General features: G+C 41.7%; 1 protein-coding gene across 1 annotated transcript in view; it reads right to left on the bottom strand.

The window, feature by feature from the left end:
• The window catches only part of LOC123787673 (protocadherin-11 X-linked), a 509,534-nt gene extending 506,127 nt beyond the window's left edge, over positions 1 to 3,407 (bottom strand). Inside the window, exon 1 of the mRNA XM_087860053.1 lies at positions 3,064 to 3,407. The gene's annotated coding sequence lies outside the window, so the exon portion shown is untranslated. The remainder of the gene's footprint in view (positions 1 to 3,063) is intronic.
• Between the last annotated feature and the right edge of the window lie 15,369 nt (positions 3,408 to 18,776).

The raw sequence follows: 18,776 nt of genomic DNA on the forward strand, positions 1-18,776 counted from the left end.
ACAAGCAAACTCAGAGAGGAAGCCTAAATGGCCTTCTGTCTTGAAAAAATCCTATTCCTTAATCTTTCCGATTTGGCGCGCTGGTCTCCAGTGACAGTGCATCTTCATCATAAAGAGCACTGTAGCCTCTCCTCTGAAGCAGCAGTAACTAGAACCTTTCTTCCCACAACTCCGGAACTCCAGTCCCCTCTTTCAATGAAAGTGCCTCCTCACACAGTGCCACCGCCTCTGACTGACCCCTCCCCCACCGCACCATTTCTTTTCCAAGAAGACCCTCTTCGCTTACTAGGGAGAAAAGATGGCCACGGGATTTGAGAGACGCCGGTTTTCACACCCCCCTTCCTTATCACCCAGAAAGGAGAGAAAACAGCGGAAATGTAACACTGGTAACTATTATTATTTTATCCGAAGAACGTGCCCTCTAAAACGCAGCTAAATAAGTAAATTCAGTTAATAGTGAAGGTGTAAACTGAAAGGGGGCGAGAACGGGGGGGGGGAGAGTGAGGGGAGATCCTCAATCTGTATTTGATCCCGAGGTTCAAAACCGGCTGACGCCGAGCCCTCACAAGTCTCCACCGCCTCCCAGGTCTCCACGCGCCTCTTGGGAGCTGAAAGGAGGGGCCGAGACCTACAGCGCGGGAAGGAGGCCCAAAGGAAGCGGGGGCGGCTACGCACCGGGAGCGCGCGGGGCAGGGCTGATCGCGCTCCCGACACGGACTACTTACTCTCTGGGCTTCCGCTCGGCCTTGCCGCTCAAGGGCTGACATCATTGCCAGAGCGAGGGGCTGCCCAGGCGAAGGCGACTGGAGAAAAAGGTTTTTGGGCCTCGCTGGTGGAGGCGCTCCCTTACCTCTTGGCAGAAGCACCGAGGTGGAGGTGGTGGCTGGACTCAGCCCTTGCGAGCTGCGCGAGGGAATTCTTAATTTAGCAGAGGGAGAAAGGTATCTTTAGACCTTAGCGCGTCTGTCTCTTGGTTCATTCCTTAATACCGCCCGCATATCGTCCGCACTTCCTCGGATGAACCAAAGGCAGGAAAGGGGGAAACCTCTACAAATTCTGTTACTTCTACTTGCTTTTAAATGCCCACCCCCACCCCGAAAATGCAGGCTAAAGGACAGCCCTGAGGCTTAGATTTCCAGCCATGATTGTGCGAGTTTGTTTCAAATGAGAGTGGAATTCCATTTAGTCTTTACCCAGAAGGTGCGGGCAAGTAACCTTTTTTTTTTTTTTTTTGAGTCAGACCTCTTTTAACCTTTTATGGGAGGAGGAAGAGTCGCTTTCATTATGAAGCACCACTACCTCCTCAGATGTTGCGCTGTGTTCAGAATTCTCTGCACTGTCCGCAGGTGGTTTTCTCGTTGCTGCGCTTAAGAGCACGCAAGCGGCTCCTCCAAAACCATCGCCCCTCCGCATATTTTCTACCCGGTTCCCGGCCTATCTCGTTTTTTAAGCACTTCCTTCCACATACTTTTCTTAGTACAACAGCTCCTGTGCTAGGTTTAAATGCCATCACGAGATACTTGCAAACAAGGACTTGCTTTCGTTTTGTTCTTGCTATTTAATTAATTAATTAATTAATTTTTGCTAGCCACTCTCTTCTTAGGTCTTTGTTTTGTGGGTGTGTGCCGCAGTGGCGCAAGTTTCGATTCCCAGCCCCCAGCCAACATTTTGGAAGGGCATCCCACTCGGAGAAGCGAGGAACCTCCTACAGATGCGTGTACATACTCATTCCCTACAGGTACCTGGGCGCCCCCACCCAAAACCGCAGGGCGGCCAAAGTGGCAAAACCTGGAATAATTCACCTGGAAATGAAGAGGCCCTCTTCATTGAATTCTAAGTCTTTCCTTGGGGGAGGAAAGACGTGGTTCCCCTTGTACCTCTAAGAAATGGACCTCCTCGCTTTTTTTGCAAGGAAAGGAAGTCAATTTGTGGCTAATCGCTCATATGTTAGTTCTGTCTCCAACCGAGGGCAGCTTGCCTCTCTGCTTTTCTAAAGTCTCTAAGGAAAAGCACCCATTTGCGACTACGCGCTTTTAAACAGTCACCTTTTCTGATGATGTGCTTATTGAGGCATTCATTTTCGAGGAAAGGGGCTGTTTTATGGCTACGCGCTTAAAAAAATAATTCCTTTGTGGAGAGAGGAACTGTTTTTAGGTTCTATCTTAATAAACGCCATTCATTTATGGGCTTGGTAGGCGGTTTTGTTTTTGTTGTTGTTTTGTGGGATTTTTTTGTTTGTTTGGCTAAGGGGTTAAAAGTCATTTCTCTAGTGAAAGAGGTACACTTTTATGTTCCGCTACGCTCTTAGAAAAAGTCTCTCTCTCTCTCTTTTTTTTTAATGAGGAAAGTATGTTTTTCAGCTACGTGATTATAAGAAATTTCTTTTTTTAAAGCTAGACAGAATTTTCCACACTTACCATCTCCGCATTCAGCAGGTGCTGCTGGCTGAGCATAGTAGGGCGGGAAGGAAAGGCCGGGAGGCCAGCACCAGGCAGAACGGCCCAGGGAACCTGCGCGCTCCATGGCGCGCTGCGCTCTTCTTCATTCCGTGCCAAGGGTCGGGCACCCAAAGGTTAAAGCCAGCCTGGCTGGGATCCAAAATCCCTAGCCCCCCGAGATAGAAGCACACAGCTTCCTCCGGTCTGCCAGGCTGGCCAGAGTACCGGGTATGATCTTTTCTCAGAACCTGCCCCAATCTTGAGTTTCCCTCAGCCCGGCTGAAGCCAAAAGTGAAAGACCTTTTTGCAGGGCCAATGTCGGGGAAATTCATGAGTGGACACTTTTCTGACAGAAGTGAGAGTTTTCGCAAAGTAACCGGGCCAAGCCAAGCGGTGGCAGTGCCTGAAAAATATTCTATCTGCGCTCACCTCTGGGGTTTGCTCTTTCTCTTACCTCCAGGGAACATATGGGGGAAGAGGAAAAAGGACACCAGAAGCGTCTCTAAAATCATTCTTGTCATAGTCAAGAATCCAGGAGTGGGCAGCGGGAAGCCTCCGCGTACTAAGTCCTGTACTCACGCCTCACTGGCCACACTCTATTCTGGCACCCGGACCGGATACTTACTCAGTGAACGAAGCCTCTACAGCAGAATGAGGTGGTAAGTAAAAAAGAGAAAAGGCTTTCTCTAGCTCCACCGAGACTGAGATTGCTGTAGTGGGCTCTACCGCCACAGCTCAGTCCCTGAAGCAGCTGGAGTCGTGGAGGCTGCCTCCGAGGCTGTTCAGAACGCCGGGGCTGCCTGGGCTGCCTGTGTCGCCGCTGCTAATGTCACCCGGCGCATTCAGTTCAGCTTGCTTTCTGCTTTGCCACGCGGGCCGCTGCGTGTAGCTCCGGCTCGATCGGGCTCACGAATCCTCCAGCCCTGAAGATTAACCGACTGCACCGAGCCAGTGCCGAGCCAGCCCTTTTCAAAGGCGAGGGGGAGGGACTAGACAGAGGAGAAGACGGGGGAAAGGAGGGGGGTAGAGCGAGAGGAGGGCGGGGGTGAGGGGAGAAGTAAACCAGTGTCCGGGCCGCCTGCTGGGAGGGAATGGCGCAGTACCTACCTACAGCTGGGTAACCCCTTTGGTCCCCGCTCCCTGCACCCCACATCTCCCACCGCTCCGGGAGCACCCCTCCCGGTTGACAGGAAATCGGTGGAGAAGGGCGGGGGCGAGACGGCGGTAAGCTTAGGGACTACTGTTTGCCTCCCCGGGAAGGCGGCAGAATATGTGCCGGCTGCTTGCTCAGGTGCGGGACCGGCTGCTGCGGAAAATGCGCCGCTCTCTGGCTGCGGGTTTTGCAGAGTAAAAACTAGGACATGCGTTGCTCCTCTCGGTCCTCCACTCGCTGCTGTCTTGGCTTCCTTTTAACTCATTCACATTATCTTACAGAAGTTTTATTTCATTTTTGTTATGTGTGCTTTTCTCCTGATCCCCCTGAGGGCCCTGACTCCAACTAGAAAACAAGCATTCAGAAGCACCATTTTTTCATACAAAGGATACCGAAGGCAAACTGGTGGAAGTAGGGGCAGGAGCTGGGCGAAACCGTGGTTGGAGCCAAGAGACTGTGTCTGCATATGTCGTACTCATCTGTGAGCCAGGTCTGGTACCTCGCTTGCATTTCAGATTGATGCCCGGGGGATGGCAGAAAAGGGGGATAAGAGGGAGATCAAGCATTTGGCCACCCCAGACAACAAGTACATAGGAAAGTAAGCAGGTCGATGGCTTCCGGCTGCTTTAGCGAGGTCCAGCGCTTCGATGCCTGGCATTGCGGGTGTGGACAGCACCATTTCTAAGGTAGGAAAGGATGCAAGAGAGGGAGGAACCCAGCTCTGAGCCCGCAAGACTGGTGTTTGCCAGAGCGCTCCAGCTGCCTAGTTAGTGACGCCAGGTAGGGCAAAGGCGTGCCAGGTCTCTCTAGAACACTAAAGCAAGGAGGGGCCGTGTGGCTGGTTTATGGCTCTGATGGGTCATGGGTATCTAGAAACAGGGCTAATTTCCCCGTCCCAGTCATGGGATGAAAAGCAGAGCAACACCAAAACCTTCCTAGCCGGTCTACTCTGATTTTTACTCCAAAGAGTGAGTCCTTAAATTTACCCAGAGGCCAGAGAACGAACCAGTAAATTCCTCTTCAGAAACGTGTAGGGTTTTAGGGGAAAAATCCATTTTCCATGCTTAACCAAGAGAAAAAAATTTCTTTCTAGTGCTCTGCTTTGTTTTGAGGAAGGGGCTCTCTTTCCTGAAATAAAAAGAGAAAAAGTAGATAGTGTTTTTGGGTGCCAAGAGCACAGTACTCACTTTTATTTTTTGTCTATTGAATGAAAGAGGGAAGGCATCTGCATAGGGTAGAACATCAAGAAGGGGAAAATGCTAATTATCATGAGTTGATTTTCTCTAATAGCTTCTTCATGGAAAGTTTTTGGTGGTTGTTTTTGTTTTGAGCTTATTTTTTTAATTGAAGGGCAAATCCTTATGACTTATTTCCCTAGTACGTTCACTTCCATCTTCATAACTGCCTTCTTTCCAATTTCTGATATTTTTTAAAGGTTAAAACCTTAGTTCAAATAATCCTCACATTGCTTTCCTTTTCCTTTTGCTATTTATTTATTTGTATATTTATTTATTTATTTTGTATGTAAAGCTACTATTGAGAGTGTCATTAGCACCGAATTTCAGTGTGATCTTTGTGAAAGAGGACACACCGATGAGGACACACTGAAGTATTTACTATTACATTTTACTCCTCCTGTGACTCTCCCTTCATTATTCATAGTATCCAGCACATGCATTGTCCTCTTCTTGGGAATTAGGAAAATGTCTTGGAGATGAAATCAGAAGCTGTCAAGTGGTTACAGTTCTGACTCTTGCTTGGGGTTTGCACTTCTGGATAATACTCTGCCATAGAGGATGGCAGGAACTCATCGAAAATAAAATCACTGACTGATCCAAGACAGTGTGGAGACAATGCCATGGAAACACTCTTAGAGCACTAATAATCATTTATAAATCCACTTTATTTTTTTTTACAACTTAACTGATGTTTTAAATTTTTATTACAATTCCTTATTTACAAAAAAAAAGTTAATAGCAATTGTGAACATGGAATACTGAGACCATAGATTTAAAATATAACAACCACTTTAGATACCAATTATTAACTAATTTCTTAAAATTTCCATCTATATTCAATGCAGGAGGAGAGAACTAATCAGTGATTGTTATGAAGCATTTAGTTATCATCCTGACAGACTCAAGAGGTTAATATTATTATCCACATTTTACAGTTCCTGAAACTGAAATTGATAGAGGACAGATAATTTGCACAAGACCATGGAGCTGAAGAGTAACAGACTCTGGATTTCCATTCAGAGTGTATAACTCCAAAAGTCAGCTACATGGTTGCTTTATTGTTTATCTGGATTATTCTATAATGTATAGCACAATATTTAGTTTTAAGTGTACAGTCCAGTAGAAAATTATCTCTGTAGAGTAGAAACATTACTTACAGACTAAGGAGACTACCAGTTGAACTAAGTAAATCAGAAAATCATCTGAGAAATGCAGTCTGTTGATTAAACTGACAGAAATCCACATCTGAAAATAGTGATAACGTTTCCCATTTTCTCTTCTGTGTTCTGTCTGTTGATGGCTTCAATGAGCAATGGCATAACCAAAAGCCAGGGCATGTGGCAAAAGCTCTTCTCTTGGTGTTTTAATTCTAAAAGGACTGATGGGGACTCAACTCTTTTTACATACAAAGAGAAGGAATCCTTGATTGCATAAAAGGAATGCCTTTTATGCACCATCAATATTATATACATTGGCCTATTAATCCTCAAAACCATTCTGTGAAATAGCTATTATTAGCTTCATTTTCTTTTTTTAACAAATGAGAAAACAGAGATCCACAGAGACTAGATAAAATGCCCAATGTTCTACAGGTATAAAATATAGAGAGTTGGGAAATTCAAACCCATGTCATTTCCAGTCCACCATGCTGACCCCTCAGCATATGGTCCTCCAGTTGTGTGGCTACACATTTTCAGAATTTGCTTTACATTAAAAACTATACAGTTAACAAAAGCCAGCCCTCAAAAGTTAAAAGGATACTGTAGGAACTTGGTTTTTGGAGGAAATACCATGTAGGAGCGGTGACATTTATTGCATTTTGTTTGTTCAGTGATCCAACTTGGAACTTGACCCAGGGTTCTGCTAAAATCAGAAAAGGGAAATTATGGTATTATGTGCCCTAGAAGCATGGAAATCTGCCTGATTTGTGAAGATTAAACTATGGAGCCATTATATAATTATAGAATGGATCAGAGAAAAGATTTAAAGTACTTCAATGAGTAAGAATGTTTCTCAGACTGCTAAGAATTGATTAAAACTAAGAAATAATGTGTTAATGTGAAAATGGCCGAGCTGGTCTACTCTAATTTTTACTCCAAAGAGTGAGTCCTTAAATCAGCCATGGAGACCTAGGTAAAAAAGAGTCAGAGAAATGAGCGTTGGTAGCTTCTGTTCATGTTCATTTTCATCTCACTAGCAAAACCACCATTGATATGAGATTGATGAAGCAAATCAAATATTCTGAGGTTTCAGTTGCCCTTGCATTGAAATACCCCTTATCAAGCAATGTGATTGTAATTTGACTTCCCATGTACTCTGTTTGCACAGAGAATGCACAGGCCATGCAGATAGATGAGAATGGTACTTTATATCATGTGATAGTTATTTTGCATAAAATCCCATTCATCTTTGTGTTGTCCACAACAACTTGCATTGTACATTGTGCATAAATGTTACAATCTATGAATAATCATTGTTATTGAAAAAGTAGCTGGGCCTGTGGCCATAAAACTGTAATACTGGATGAATTACATTCTGTATATTTTTCATATTTAACATTAACCATCTGCAACAATTGCAATTAGTAGGAGGCAGTGATGCCCAGTGGTTCAGAAAAGAACTGTGATTTTAGGCCAGATTTGGCTCTGGCATTTTTTAGCCCTGTGGCTGTGGGCAAATTAATCTCTAGGCCTGTACTGTATAAGATAGACACTAGCCACATGAGACTATGAGCACTTGCGATGTGACTAATCCAAATTGGGATGTGCTGTAAGTATAAAATACATACCCTATTTTGAAGATTTACCACATGCACATACACACGTATATAAAGTGTATCATTAATATTTTATATAAATTGTATAATGAAGTAGTAGTTTGACTAATTGGTTAAACATATTATTAAAAATAATTTCACCTTTTTGTTTTCAATATTTTAAATGTAGCTGCTAGAAAGTTTTAAATTACATATGTGGCTTGAATTATGCATGTTTTTCTTTTTGTAAGATTTATTTATTTTTTTTGAGAGAGAGAGAGAGTGCATGGGAGAGAGGGGCAGAAGGAGAAAGAGAGAGAAACTTAAGCAGATTCCATGCTGAGTGCAGAGCCCAACACAGGGCTCAATCTCACCACCCTGAGATCATGATTTCAGTGGAAACCAAGAGTCGGGAGCTTAACTGACTGTGCCACCCAGGTGCCTCTATACATATTTTTCAATGAGCTATCCTAAAAAGCTTCAATTTCTTTACCCCCCCAAAAATGTAGATAATAACCTTACTTACTTCAAATTATTATGTGATATTTAAATAAAATAATGCACCTAAAATTCTTAGCACAGTATCTCACATTAAGCTAAAAAGTTGTCACGCTCTAAGAGTTCGGAAATAAAGAAGTTAAGTAAATTTTTTTTTTTTTTTAAAGAAACGGGCGCCTGGGTGGTGCATTCAGTTAAGGCTCTGCCTCTTGGTTCCGGTTCAGGTCATGACCTCAGGGTTGTGATATCAGAGTTGTGATCTCAGGGTGGTGAGAAGGAGCCCCACATTGGGCTCCCTGCTCAGTGTGGAGTCTGCTTAAGACTCTCTCTCCCTCTCCCTCTACCCCCCCTTTCTCTTTCTAAAATAAATAAATAAATTAATTAATTAATTAATAAGAAACTTAAACTCTAATGGATTAGGGACTACCTAAGGGGAAAACTTTAGTTAAGAATTCATTTTTATTTATTTTTTAAGTTATTATTTAAATTCCAATTAGTTAACATATAGTGTAAATTAGTTTCAGGTGTACAATATAGTGATTCTACACTTCCATACAAAACCAGGTGTTCATCCAGCAAGTATTTTTATTTATTTTTCTCTCAAGTGAAATCATTCTACTCCTCTCTCTAAAAACAAAAAACATACATATGTGCTGCAGGGGGAAGGAACACTATTGTGACATATAAAAATGATAATGTGTATGATAGTGCTTTGAAGAGTTAGAAATACTTTCTCAATTCCAAACATTTTTACTATCATAATTTATATGGACACTTTTACATTTAATTGGTGGATATTTCTAGTGTTGAGGCGTTCAAGTCATAAATGAAAATGAGGCTGAAACTGGTACAGGTACACAGTGGGCAAATTAATTTCTGTAGAAGCTAAAGATACAGGAATGGGAGAAAACCTGGTAGTTACAGAATTCCAATATCTTCAGCAGTTTAACTGTCTACCTGATATTTTCAGCAGTTTAACTGAGATACCATACCTAACTGATGACAAAAAGAGTTGCTCAACTAGAGACACTAGAGGGTGGTGGTAGTGAGAGTGTAGAAGGATGAATAAAGTCTTCCAACACCCTTCCCCCTCTCCATCACTATAGGTGATAAGAATTTGTAAAAGGCATACCTGTGAAATGCAACTAACATTTCTCCATTCCCTCTACTTTGGAAGGTTTTGTTTTTGTTGTTGTTGTTGTTTTCTTTTTGTTTTGTTTTGTTTTGTTTTTAGTCCTGGGACTAGCATTACAACATTATCAAAATGGTAAAGTATTAGAAGTTTGTTATAATGCTTGGGCAAATAATTGAGAAAAGTTTGAAATGATTCCCTACTCTGAGAAAAACTATCAAAGCCCAACAAGGGGATGGTGAGAAACAAAAATACCCAAGTAAGCGCTTTCAATGAAGGAAAGATTTCAACAGGAATTCCTGACTATTCCAACAACCTCTGTAATTAAATACAGGTGGGACAATTGCTTGGTAATCATGCCATATTACATTTCTCTCTCTCTCTCTCTAGGCTTGAATAGCTATACACACTTGCTGTGGACAGAAACTGCGGCTGAATTTCTCTCATAGGAGCCTGGGAATTATGGCCTCATGTGTATAGCTGAACTTCGCTGAAGCACTGAGCTCTGATTAATGCAATTAAAGAAGTAAAGGTATGTGGTGTTGTCCTCAAGATTGCTGTTCCTACTGAAGAATCTGTTTCTTCTACTGAACTCTCATTTTTCTACAGATGAGTAGTTGCAAACTGTACTGGATGTGGCTTTTCATCTGTGTGTTATTTGTCTATATTGTGATGGAAGCACAGGAGCAGGGAAAAATGTGTCTTGAAAAGCACAGAAGGATCATAATGCTGTTATTGGTCTTGGTCCTCTTCCATAGGACAGGCTTTGGCTTGAGTTATTCAGATGTTGCTTGGTGAGGTGAAAGAGCCAAAAAGGTTTTATTTCCTGAGGAAAGCAGAATTCTTTTTTGTTGTTTCTTTTCTTTTTTTTTTTTTTTTTTAAGATTTTATTTATTTATTTGACAGAGAGAGACAGCCAGTGAGAGAGGGATCACAAGCAGGGGGAGTGGGAGAGGAAGAAGCAGGCTCCCGGTGGAGGAGCCTGATGTGGGGCTCGATCCCAGAACACCGGGATCACGCCCAGAGCTGAAGGCAGACGCTTAACGACTGTGCCACCCAGGCGCCCCCTTTTTTGTTGTTTCTTTTAACACAGAGATTCAGTTTAGTTTTTTCCCCATTCTACCGAAAGTCCTATGTGGTCATCTCCTCAGGAAATAGGTGTCAGATACTGCTTTAAATTTAGGAAATACACACACATAAGAAACTAATCATATAATTTTTCCAAAGCAACATACTGGCATTGATAAAAATATACATTTTTATAAGAGTTCTGGGCTAATATCATACCACTCTGAGCCTTCTTTATTTATTTTTTATTTTTTTAATGTTTTTTTTACTATATTATGTTAGTCACCATACAGTACATCCCTGGTTTCTGAGGCAAAGTTCGATGATTCATTAGTTGCGTATAACACCCAGCGCACCATGCAATACGTGCCCTCCTCACTACCCATCACCAGTCTATCCCATTCCCCCACCCCCTCCCCTCTGAAGCCCTCAGTTTGTTTCTCATAGTTCATAGTCTCTCATGCTTCATTCCCCCTTCTGATTACTCCCTTTCTTTATCCCTTTCTTCCCCTACTGATCTTCCTAGTTCTTATGTTCCATAGATGAGAGAAATCCTATGATAATTGTCTTTCTCTGCTTGACTTATTTCACTTAGCATTGTCTCCTCCAGTGCCGTCCGTGTTGCAGCAAATGTTGAGAACTCGTTCTTTCTGATAGCTGAGTAATATTCCATTGTATATATGGACCACATCTTCTTAATCCATTCATCTGTTGAAGGGCACCTTGGTTCCCTCCACGCTTTGGCTATTGTGGACAACGCTGCTATGAACATTGGGGTACATATGGCCTTTCTCTTCACTACATCTGTACCTTTGGGGTAAACACCCAGTAGTGCAATGGCTGGGTCATAGGGTAGCTCCATTTTTAACTTTTTAAGGGACCTCCACACTGTTTTCCAGAGTGGCTGTGCCAACTTGCATTCCCACCAACAATGTAGGAGGGATCCCCTTTCTCCACATCCTCTCCAGCAATTGTTGTTTCTTGCCTTGTCAATTTTTGCCATTCTAACTGGTGTAAGGTGGTATCTTAGTGTGGTTTTGATTTGAATTACCCTGATGGCTAATGATTTTTAACATTTTTTCATGTGTCTGTTAGCCATTTGTATGTCATCATTGGAAAAGTGTCTGTTCATATCTTCTGCCCATTTTATGATTTGTTTATTTGTTTCTTGTGTATTGAGTTTGAGAAGTTCTTTGTAGATCTTGGATACCAGTCTTTTATCTGTAGCATGATTTGCAAATATATTCTCCCATTCCATGGGCTGCCTCTTAGTTTTTTTGACTGTTTCCTTGGCTGTGCAGAAGCTTTTTATCTTGATGAAGTCCCACAAGTTCATTTTATCTTTTGTTTCTCTTCCCTTTGGAGATGTGTCATGAAAAAGGTTGCTTTGGCCGATGTCGTAGAGGTTGCTGCTTATGTTCTCCTCTAGGATTTTGATGGATTCCTGTCTCACATCTAGGTCTTTCATCCATTTGGAGTTTATCTTTGTGTGTGGTGTGAGAGAGTGGTCAAGTTTCATTCTTTTGCATGTTAGCTGTCCAGTTTTCCCAGCAACATTTATTGAAGAGACTGTCTTTTTTCCACTGTATGTTTTTTCCTGCTTTATCAAAGATTAGTTGCCCAAAGAGCCGAGGGTCCATTTCTGGGTTCTCTCTTCTGTTCCATTGGTCTATGTGTCTGTTTTTGTGGCAGTACCATGCTGTCTTTGTGATCATAGTTTTGTAGTATAGCTTGAAATCCAGCAACGTGATGCCCCCAGCTTTGTTTTTCCTTTTCAACAGTTCCTTGGCGATTCGGGGCCTCTTCTGGTTCCACACAAATTTAAGGGCTGTTTGTCCCAGTTCTTTGAAAAATGTCATTGGTATTTTGATCGGGATGGCATTGAAAGTGTAGATTGCTCTGGGTAGCATGGACATTTTAACTATGTTAATTCTTCCGATCCATGAGCATGAAATATTTTTCCATCTCTTTGTGTCTTCTTCAATGTCTTTCAAGAGTGATTTGTGGTTTCTAGAATATAGATCCTTTACGTCTCTGGTTAAGTTAATTCCAAGGTAACGTATGGTTTTTGGTGCTATTGTAAATGAGATGGATTCCCTAATTTCTCTTTCTTCAGTCTCATTGTTTGTGTATAGAAATGCAACTGATTTCTGAGCATTGATTTTGTATCCTGCCACATTACTGAATTGCTCTATAACTTCTAGTAGTTTTGGGGGGGATTCTTCTGGGTTTTCCATATAAAGTATCATGTCATCTGCGAAGAGAGACAGTTTGACTTCCTCTTTGCTGATTTGGATACCTTTTATCCCTTTTTGTTGTCTGATTGTTGTTCCAAGGACTTCTAGTACTATGTTGAATAATAGTGGCGAGAGTGGGCATCCTTGTCATGTTCCTGATCTTAAGGGAAAGGCTTCCAGCTTTTCCCCATTGAGAATGATATTTGCTATAGGCTTTTCATAGATGGCTTTTATGAGATTGAGAAATGTACCCATTATTTCTACACTCTGAAGGGTTTAAATCAGGAAAGGACGCTGTATTTTGTCGAATGCTTTTTCAGCATCAATGGAGAGGTTCATATGGTTCCTGATTCTTTTCTTGTTGATATGATGTGTCATGCTGATCGATTTGCAAATGTTGAACCACGCTTGCATCCCAGGGATGAATCCCACTTGGTCATGATGGATAATCCTTTTAATGTACTGTTGGATTTGATTAGCCAGGATCTTGTTGAGAATTTTGGCGTCCATATTCATTAGGGAAATCGGTCTGTAATTCTCCTTTTTGATGGGGTCTTTGCCTGGTTTGGGGATCAAGGTAATATTGGCCTCATAGAATGAGTTTGGTAGCTTTCCTTCTGTTTCTATTTTTGAAATAGCTTTAGGAGAATAGGTATTATTTCTTCTTTGAATGTTTGGTAGAATTCCCCAGGAAAACCATCTGGGCCTGGAGTTCTGTTATTTGGAAGGTTGTTTATCACTGATTCAATCTCTTCATAATTAATTGGCCTGTTTAAAAAGTCAATTTCTTCCTGTTTCAGTCTTGGTAGTTTATGGGTTTCCAGGAAGGCCTCCATCTCTTCCAGATTGCTTAATTTATTGGCATAAAGCTGTTGATAAAAGTTTCTAATAATCCTTCCAATTTCATTGGTGTTGGTTGTGACCTCTCCTTTTTCATTCATAATTTTATTAATTTGGGTCCTTTCTCTATTCTTTTGGATAAGTCTTGCCAGCGGTTTGTCAATTTTATTGATCTCTCAAAGAACCAGCTTCTAGTTTTGTTGATCTGCTCTACTGTACTCCTGGTTTCTAATTCGTTGATTTCTGCTCTAATCTTGGTCAACTGTTTCCTCCTGCATGGATTAGGCCTGTCCCTCTGTTGCTGTTCCAGCTTCTTGAGGTGAGAATATAAAAACTGTATTTTAGATTTTTCTATTCTTTTGAGTGAGGCTTCGATGGCTATGTATTTCCCCCTTAGGACTGCCTTTGCAGTGTCCCATAGGTTTTGGACCATTGTGTTTTCATTCTCATTGGTCTCCATAAATTGTTTAAATTGATTTTTGATTTCCTGGTTTATCGAGTCATTCCAGAGCAGGATGGTTCTTAGTCTCCAAGTGTTTGAGTTTCTTCCAAATTTTTCCTTGTGGTTGAGTTCCAATTTCAGAGCATTGTGGTCTGAGAATATGCAGGGAATAATTTCAGTCTTTTGGTATCGGTTGAGACCTGTTTTATGACCCAGAACATGGTCTATTCTTGAGAATGTTCCATGGGCATTAGAATAGAATGAGTATTCTTTGGTCCAGGGTGTAGTGTTCTATATATATCTATGAGGTCCAACTCATCGAGTATGGCATTCAAAGCCCTTGTTTCTTTATCAATTTTCTGCATGGGTGCTCTGTCTATTTCTGATAGTGGAGTTTTGAGGTCTCCTACTATTAGTGTATTTTTATCTATATGTCTCTTTATTGTGGTTAAGAGTTGGCTTGTGTATCTTGCTGCTCCCCTGTTGGGGGCATATATACTTATAATTGTCATATCCACTTCTTGGATACATCCTTTAAGAATAATATAGTGCCCTTCTGTGTCTCTAACTATAGTCTTTAGTTTAAAATCCAATCTGTCTGATATGAGAATTTTTACCCCACCTTCCTTTGAGGTCCATTGGCGTGAAAGATGGTATTCCATCCCTTTACTTTCAGTCTGGATGTATCTTTAGGGTCAAAATGAGTCTCTTGTAGACAGCAAATGGATGGGTCATGTCTTTTTATCCAGTCTGCAACCCTGTGGCCTTTTATGGGAGCATTTAGGCCATTTACATTGAGACTGATTATTGAGAGATATGATTTTAATGATGCCATGTTGCCAATAAAGTCTTTGTTTCTATAGATTGTGACTTTCTGTTCTGTATCACTCTTGGGGCCTTCTTACTTTTATAAAACCCCCCTTAATATCTCCTGTAGGGCTGGTTTCATGGTTACCAAATTGGTCAGTGACTGGCGATTCTAGAAGGTCCTTATCTCTCCATCAATTCTGAATGACAGCCTTGCTAGATAAAGGATCCTTGGCTGCATGTTTTTCTCTGAAAGAGCTTTAAAAATGCCCCCCAAGCCTTTCTCTCATTCCAGGTCTGTGTAGACAGGTCTGACGTAATTCTGATACCTTTGCCTTGGTACGTGAGAAATTTCTTTGCCCTGGGCGCTTTCAATACTGTATCCTTGGATTTAATATTTGCGAACTGCACTATGATGTGACGTGGCGTAGGTTTGTCGTGGTTGAGCTTGGGAGGTGTCCTCTCTGCTGCTTGGACACAAATGTTTGTTTCCCTTGCTAGATTAGGGAAGTTTTCAGCTACAATTTGTTCAAATATCTCTTCTAGACCTCTGTTTTTCTCCACCCCCTCGGGGATGCCGATGATTCTGACATCGGAACGTTTCATCGAGTCAGTAATCTCCTGTAACCTACATTCTTGCGTGTGGATTTTTTTAAGTCCAGATTCTATTTTAGCTTTCTCTTCTACTAACCCATCCTCCAATTCACTGATATGTTCTTCTGCCTCATTGGCCCTGTCTGTCAGAGCTTCTAGTTTTGACTGCATTTGGCTCATAGAATTTTTAATTTCTGTCAGATTTGCTCTCATTTCCGCCCTTTGAGATTCTATATTCTCATTAAGCTTTTCGTTAATACTTTTTTCAAGTCTACACATCATCTTGACCATTGTTACTCTGAATTCCATTTCTGATAATTTGGTTATATCCATATCCATTAGTTCTGTGGCAGAGGCCACAGACTCATTGTCTTTTCTTTGCTGGGGGGGATTTCTCCTTCTCGTCATTCTGATGAGGAGAGGTTGCAGATTATTGACCGGGACCCAGGCCGTGCACCCTTGTTTTATAGGGATCTTAGGGATGTGGGCTTCTTGATTTTTCAGCCTGCCTTCTGGGGAAGGGGCCTGCCGCTCCGATACTCAGGCAACCCTGTTTGGGTAGAGTCTCCGTGTCCCCTGCAAGGGGGATTGGGGATGGGCACACTGTGAGCCGGTCTTTCCAGGCTTTTGTTCTCTGGCGGCTTTCCCTGGCGGTTTGCTGTGCTTCTTCTGAGAGTCAGAGCAGCAGTGGCTGAATCTCAGCCTCTGTCTCAGAACAGAGGGATTGGGGACCATTCTCCACTGATGTTCTGGCCACTTTAACTCTGTTACTGTTGGTGATTCTCAACCCTGCAGCATCCAGGGATGTGTGCCCCATACCCGGCATCCCAACCCCCACTTCCAGGGCCGGGCGCGTCTCTGTCCTTTGTGTTTCTAACACCGCCAGCCGCCAACTGCTCCTGCGCGCTCCGGAGCTCCTGGTCTCAGTCTGTTTCCAGTGGCACACTGGAGTTTCGTGAGAAGTCTGGTGGTGGGCGCTCCTGGCTCATGGTCTCATTGTGCTGTCTTGAGGGTGCCCATCCACGATTCCGCCCACTCCCCTGTGCAGGTGGCTACCGCTTCCCGGTGCCCGAACACGGCGGCTCCCTCCCCCTTCTGTTTATCTTCCGATATCTGTGCGTGGTGTCACGGCTCCCCGCTTCGTACCTCAATACTCAGCGCTGGAGATGTTCATTTGTAGAGATCCAGATGTATCTTCCTGCGTCTCAGGCTGATTCCGTGGATGTTCAGGCTGGTCTGGTACCTATCCAACTTGACTCAGGGGACTGGCTGAAAAAGGGGTTCCCTACTCCTCCGCCATCTTAACTCGATCCCCAGCCTTCTTTATTTTTAAGCCTCTTTATTTCTATTATAAGGTATGACTATGAACTAAGTAAATTGAACTTTTGTAGTTGTGAAATCAGTTATATTTTCTGATATAAGATAACAAATATACTGTGTATTTGTGTATTTGACTGAAACATGTAGAAAAGTGCTTTACTTTTTTTTTTCTTTTTTAACAACCATAGTTGTGGTTTAATTAACATCGTATTTAGTAGGTTGCTACTTTGAGCCAGTATTTTTGACTAGGGTACTGCAGATATATCATTTTAAATGATTAGACATGTGTTTAGGTAATCAACGTAGAGTGTCTCTTTTCTTTTAAGATTGGAGAGTTTTTATTTTGTCATTACTGAAATTTAGCTGAATGTCGGTTTCTGTGTTTGGATAGAATATAAAAACCAAGAATTCTTCTCATTTGCCAAAGCACAGCTGGTCTCCACTATTCCTTTTAGATTTCCTTTCACATAAGGTGAAGAGCAGTGGCTCATTTTACTTTCATAAAGAAAAAAGTGCCTTGAATTTTTCAATTAATTGTTCTTTGTTGACTAAGTTTCAAAGAGAGTGAAACCACAGATGCAATTTGGCACATGAATGATTCTGTTGTGCTTGTCTGACAGGCTACATAGTGAAGGAAAAGTATTTGGAGCATAGAGGGTTCTCATTTTAAGGGAAAAGTGCAACAAAATTGGCAATGAAAATAAAATATTTTTCCTGGATTCCTTCTATTGTGAATGTTGTTATTATCAGTAGGCTCCATCTTCTCTAGTGTTGTTACTAGAGTTCAAAATACTAAAGGAGCTTTACCTTCAGACTGAACCTAATCCTGTCATATCAAAGAATCCTTTAAAAATCTAATGGGTTTTCAAATTCAATGTCTTTTCAGACCTAGTATTCAGTGTTTTGAGGTGAATCCAACAAATACAAGTTTTACTCCAAGTCCAATTCTAGTGATCTAATTTGTACAATTAGCCATCTGCTTCAGTTATTCTGAGTGGCACTCTAGTACCCACTGCAAGTACCAGTATGAAGACTCTGATACTTGATTGGAGCATTGCCTAGTTTACCTGGTCCATTTCTCTGGTGCCCTAGGTTCAGTATTAATGAAATATTACCTGCTTTGCTGTCATGATCCCAACAGGACAGCCTTTTTAGAACTGTCCTGTAAATACCAAAATAACTTATGACTCTACCCTTGCATATTATGTATTACATTCTTAGACCATGTATTCTATGGAAGATGCTGAAGTGGGTAGGCTATGTTGGTAAGCCTTTTGTAATTCATCATAACAAGTAATTATATGTTATTCAAAAATGTTTATAATTTTTGGATAGTGCAACTGAATTACTTAACACCTATACTTCCACTCCCATCAATTATAAATTAGTCTCCAAAAGCAACCATAGGGATGTAACAATCATAGAAGAATTTCAATAAAATATAAAAAAATGTGAAATTAACTTTGTCATAAACTTGTTAAATGACAGAGGTTTCTAAATGTTCTATGAATTATTAAAATTGCCCCTTTTTAAAATAAGGATCACTTGGGGTGGGGTGCTTAAGTGGATTTCTGAAAAAGCAATAATATTTTTTTAAATGCATTTACAAGGATGCCTGGATGGCTCAGTGGGTTAAGTCTCTGCCTTCAGCTCAGGTCATGATCCCAGGGTCCTGGTATCAAGTCCTGCATTGGGCTCCCTGCTCAGCAGGGAGTCTGCTTCTCCCTCTCTCTCCCTCTCTCCCCTGCTCATGCTCTCTCTCTCTCTCGCCCTCTCTCAAATAAATAAAATCTTTTAAAAAATCCATTTACAAGAAAAGTTGCACAGTAACTTCAAAATGTATATCAATTAGTGACATAGACAGTGGAATATATATCTTCAAATTTAGTTGAGGACCTCAATAATTATATATTTATATTAAAAGTACTAAACTGTATTTGTCAGTATTTTTATAAACTAACATTTATGGAGAATTAAATGCTACTATAGTTTGTACTAAACTTATTTTTAACTCTGTGTCATTCTAGTCTCTTTTTCTTCAAAAGTCTTTCTGGGTTAACAATACATAAAAATTTGGGACGCCTGGGTGGCTCAGTCATTAAGCGTCTGCCTTCAGCTCAGGGTGTGATCCCAGAGTCCTGGGATGGAGCCCCGCATTGGGCTCCTCTGCTGGGAGCCTGCTTTTTCCTCTCCCACTCCCCCTGCTTGTGTTCCCTCTCTCACTGGCTGTCTCTCTGCATCAAATAAATAAATA

The sequence above is a fragment of the Ursus americanus genome, chromosome X (genome assembly GCF_024610735.1).
Source record: "Ursus americanus isolate L20-20 chromosome X, mUrsAme1.1.p, whole genome shotgun sequence".
NCBI classification, from domain to species: Eukaryota; Metazoa; Chordata; class Mammalia; order Carnivora; family Ursidae; genus Ursus; species Ursus americanus.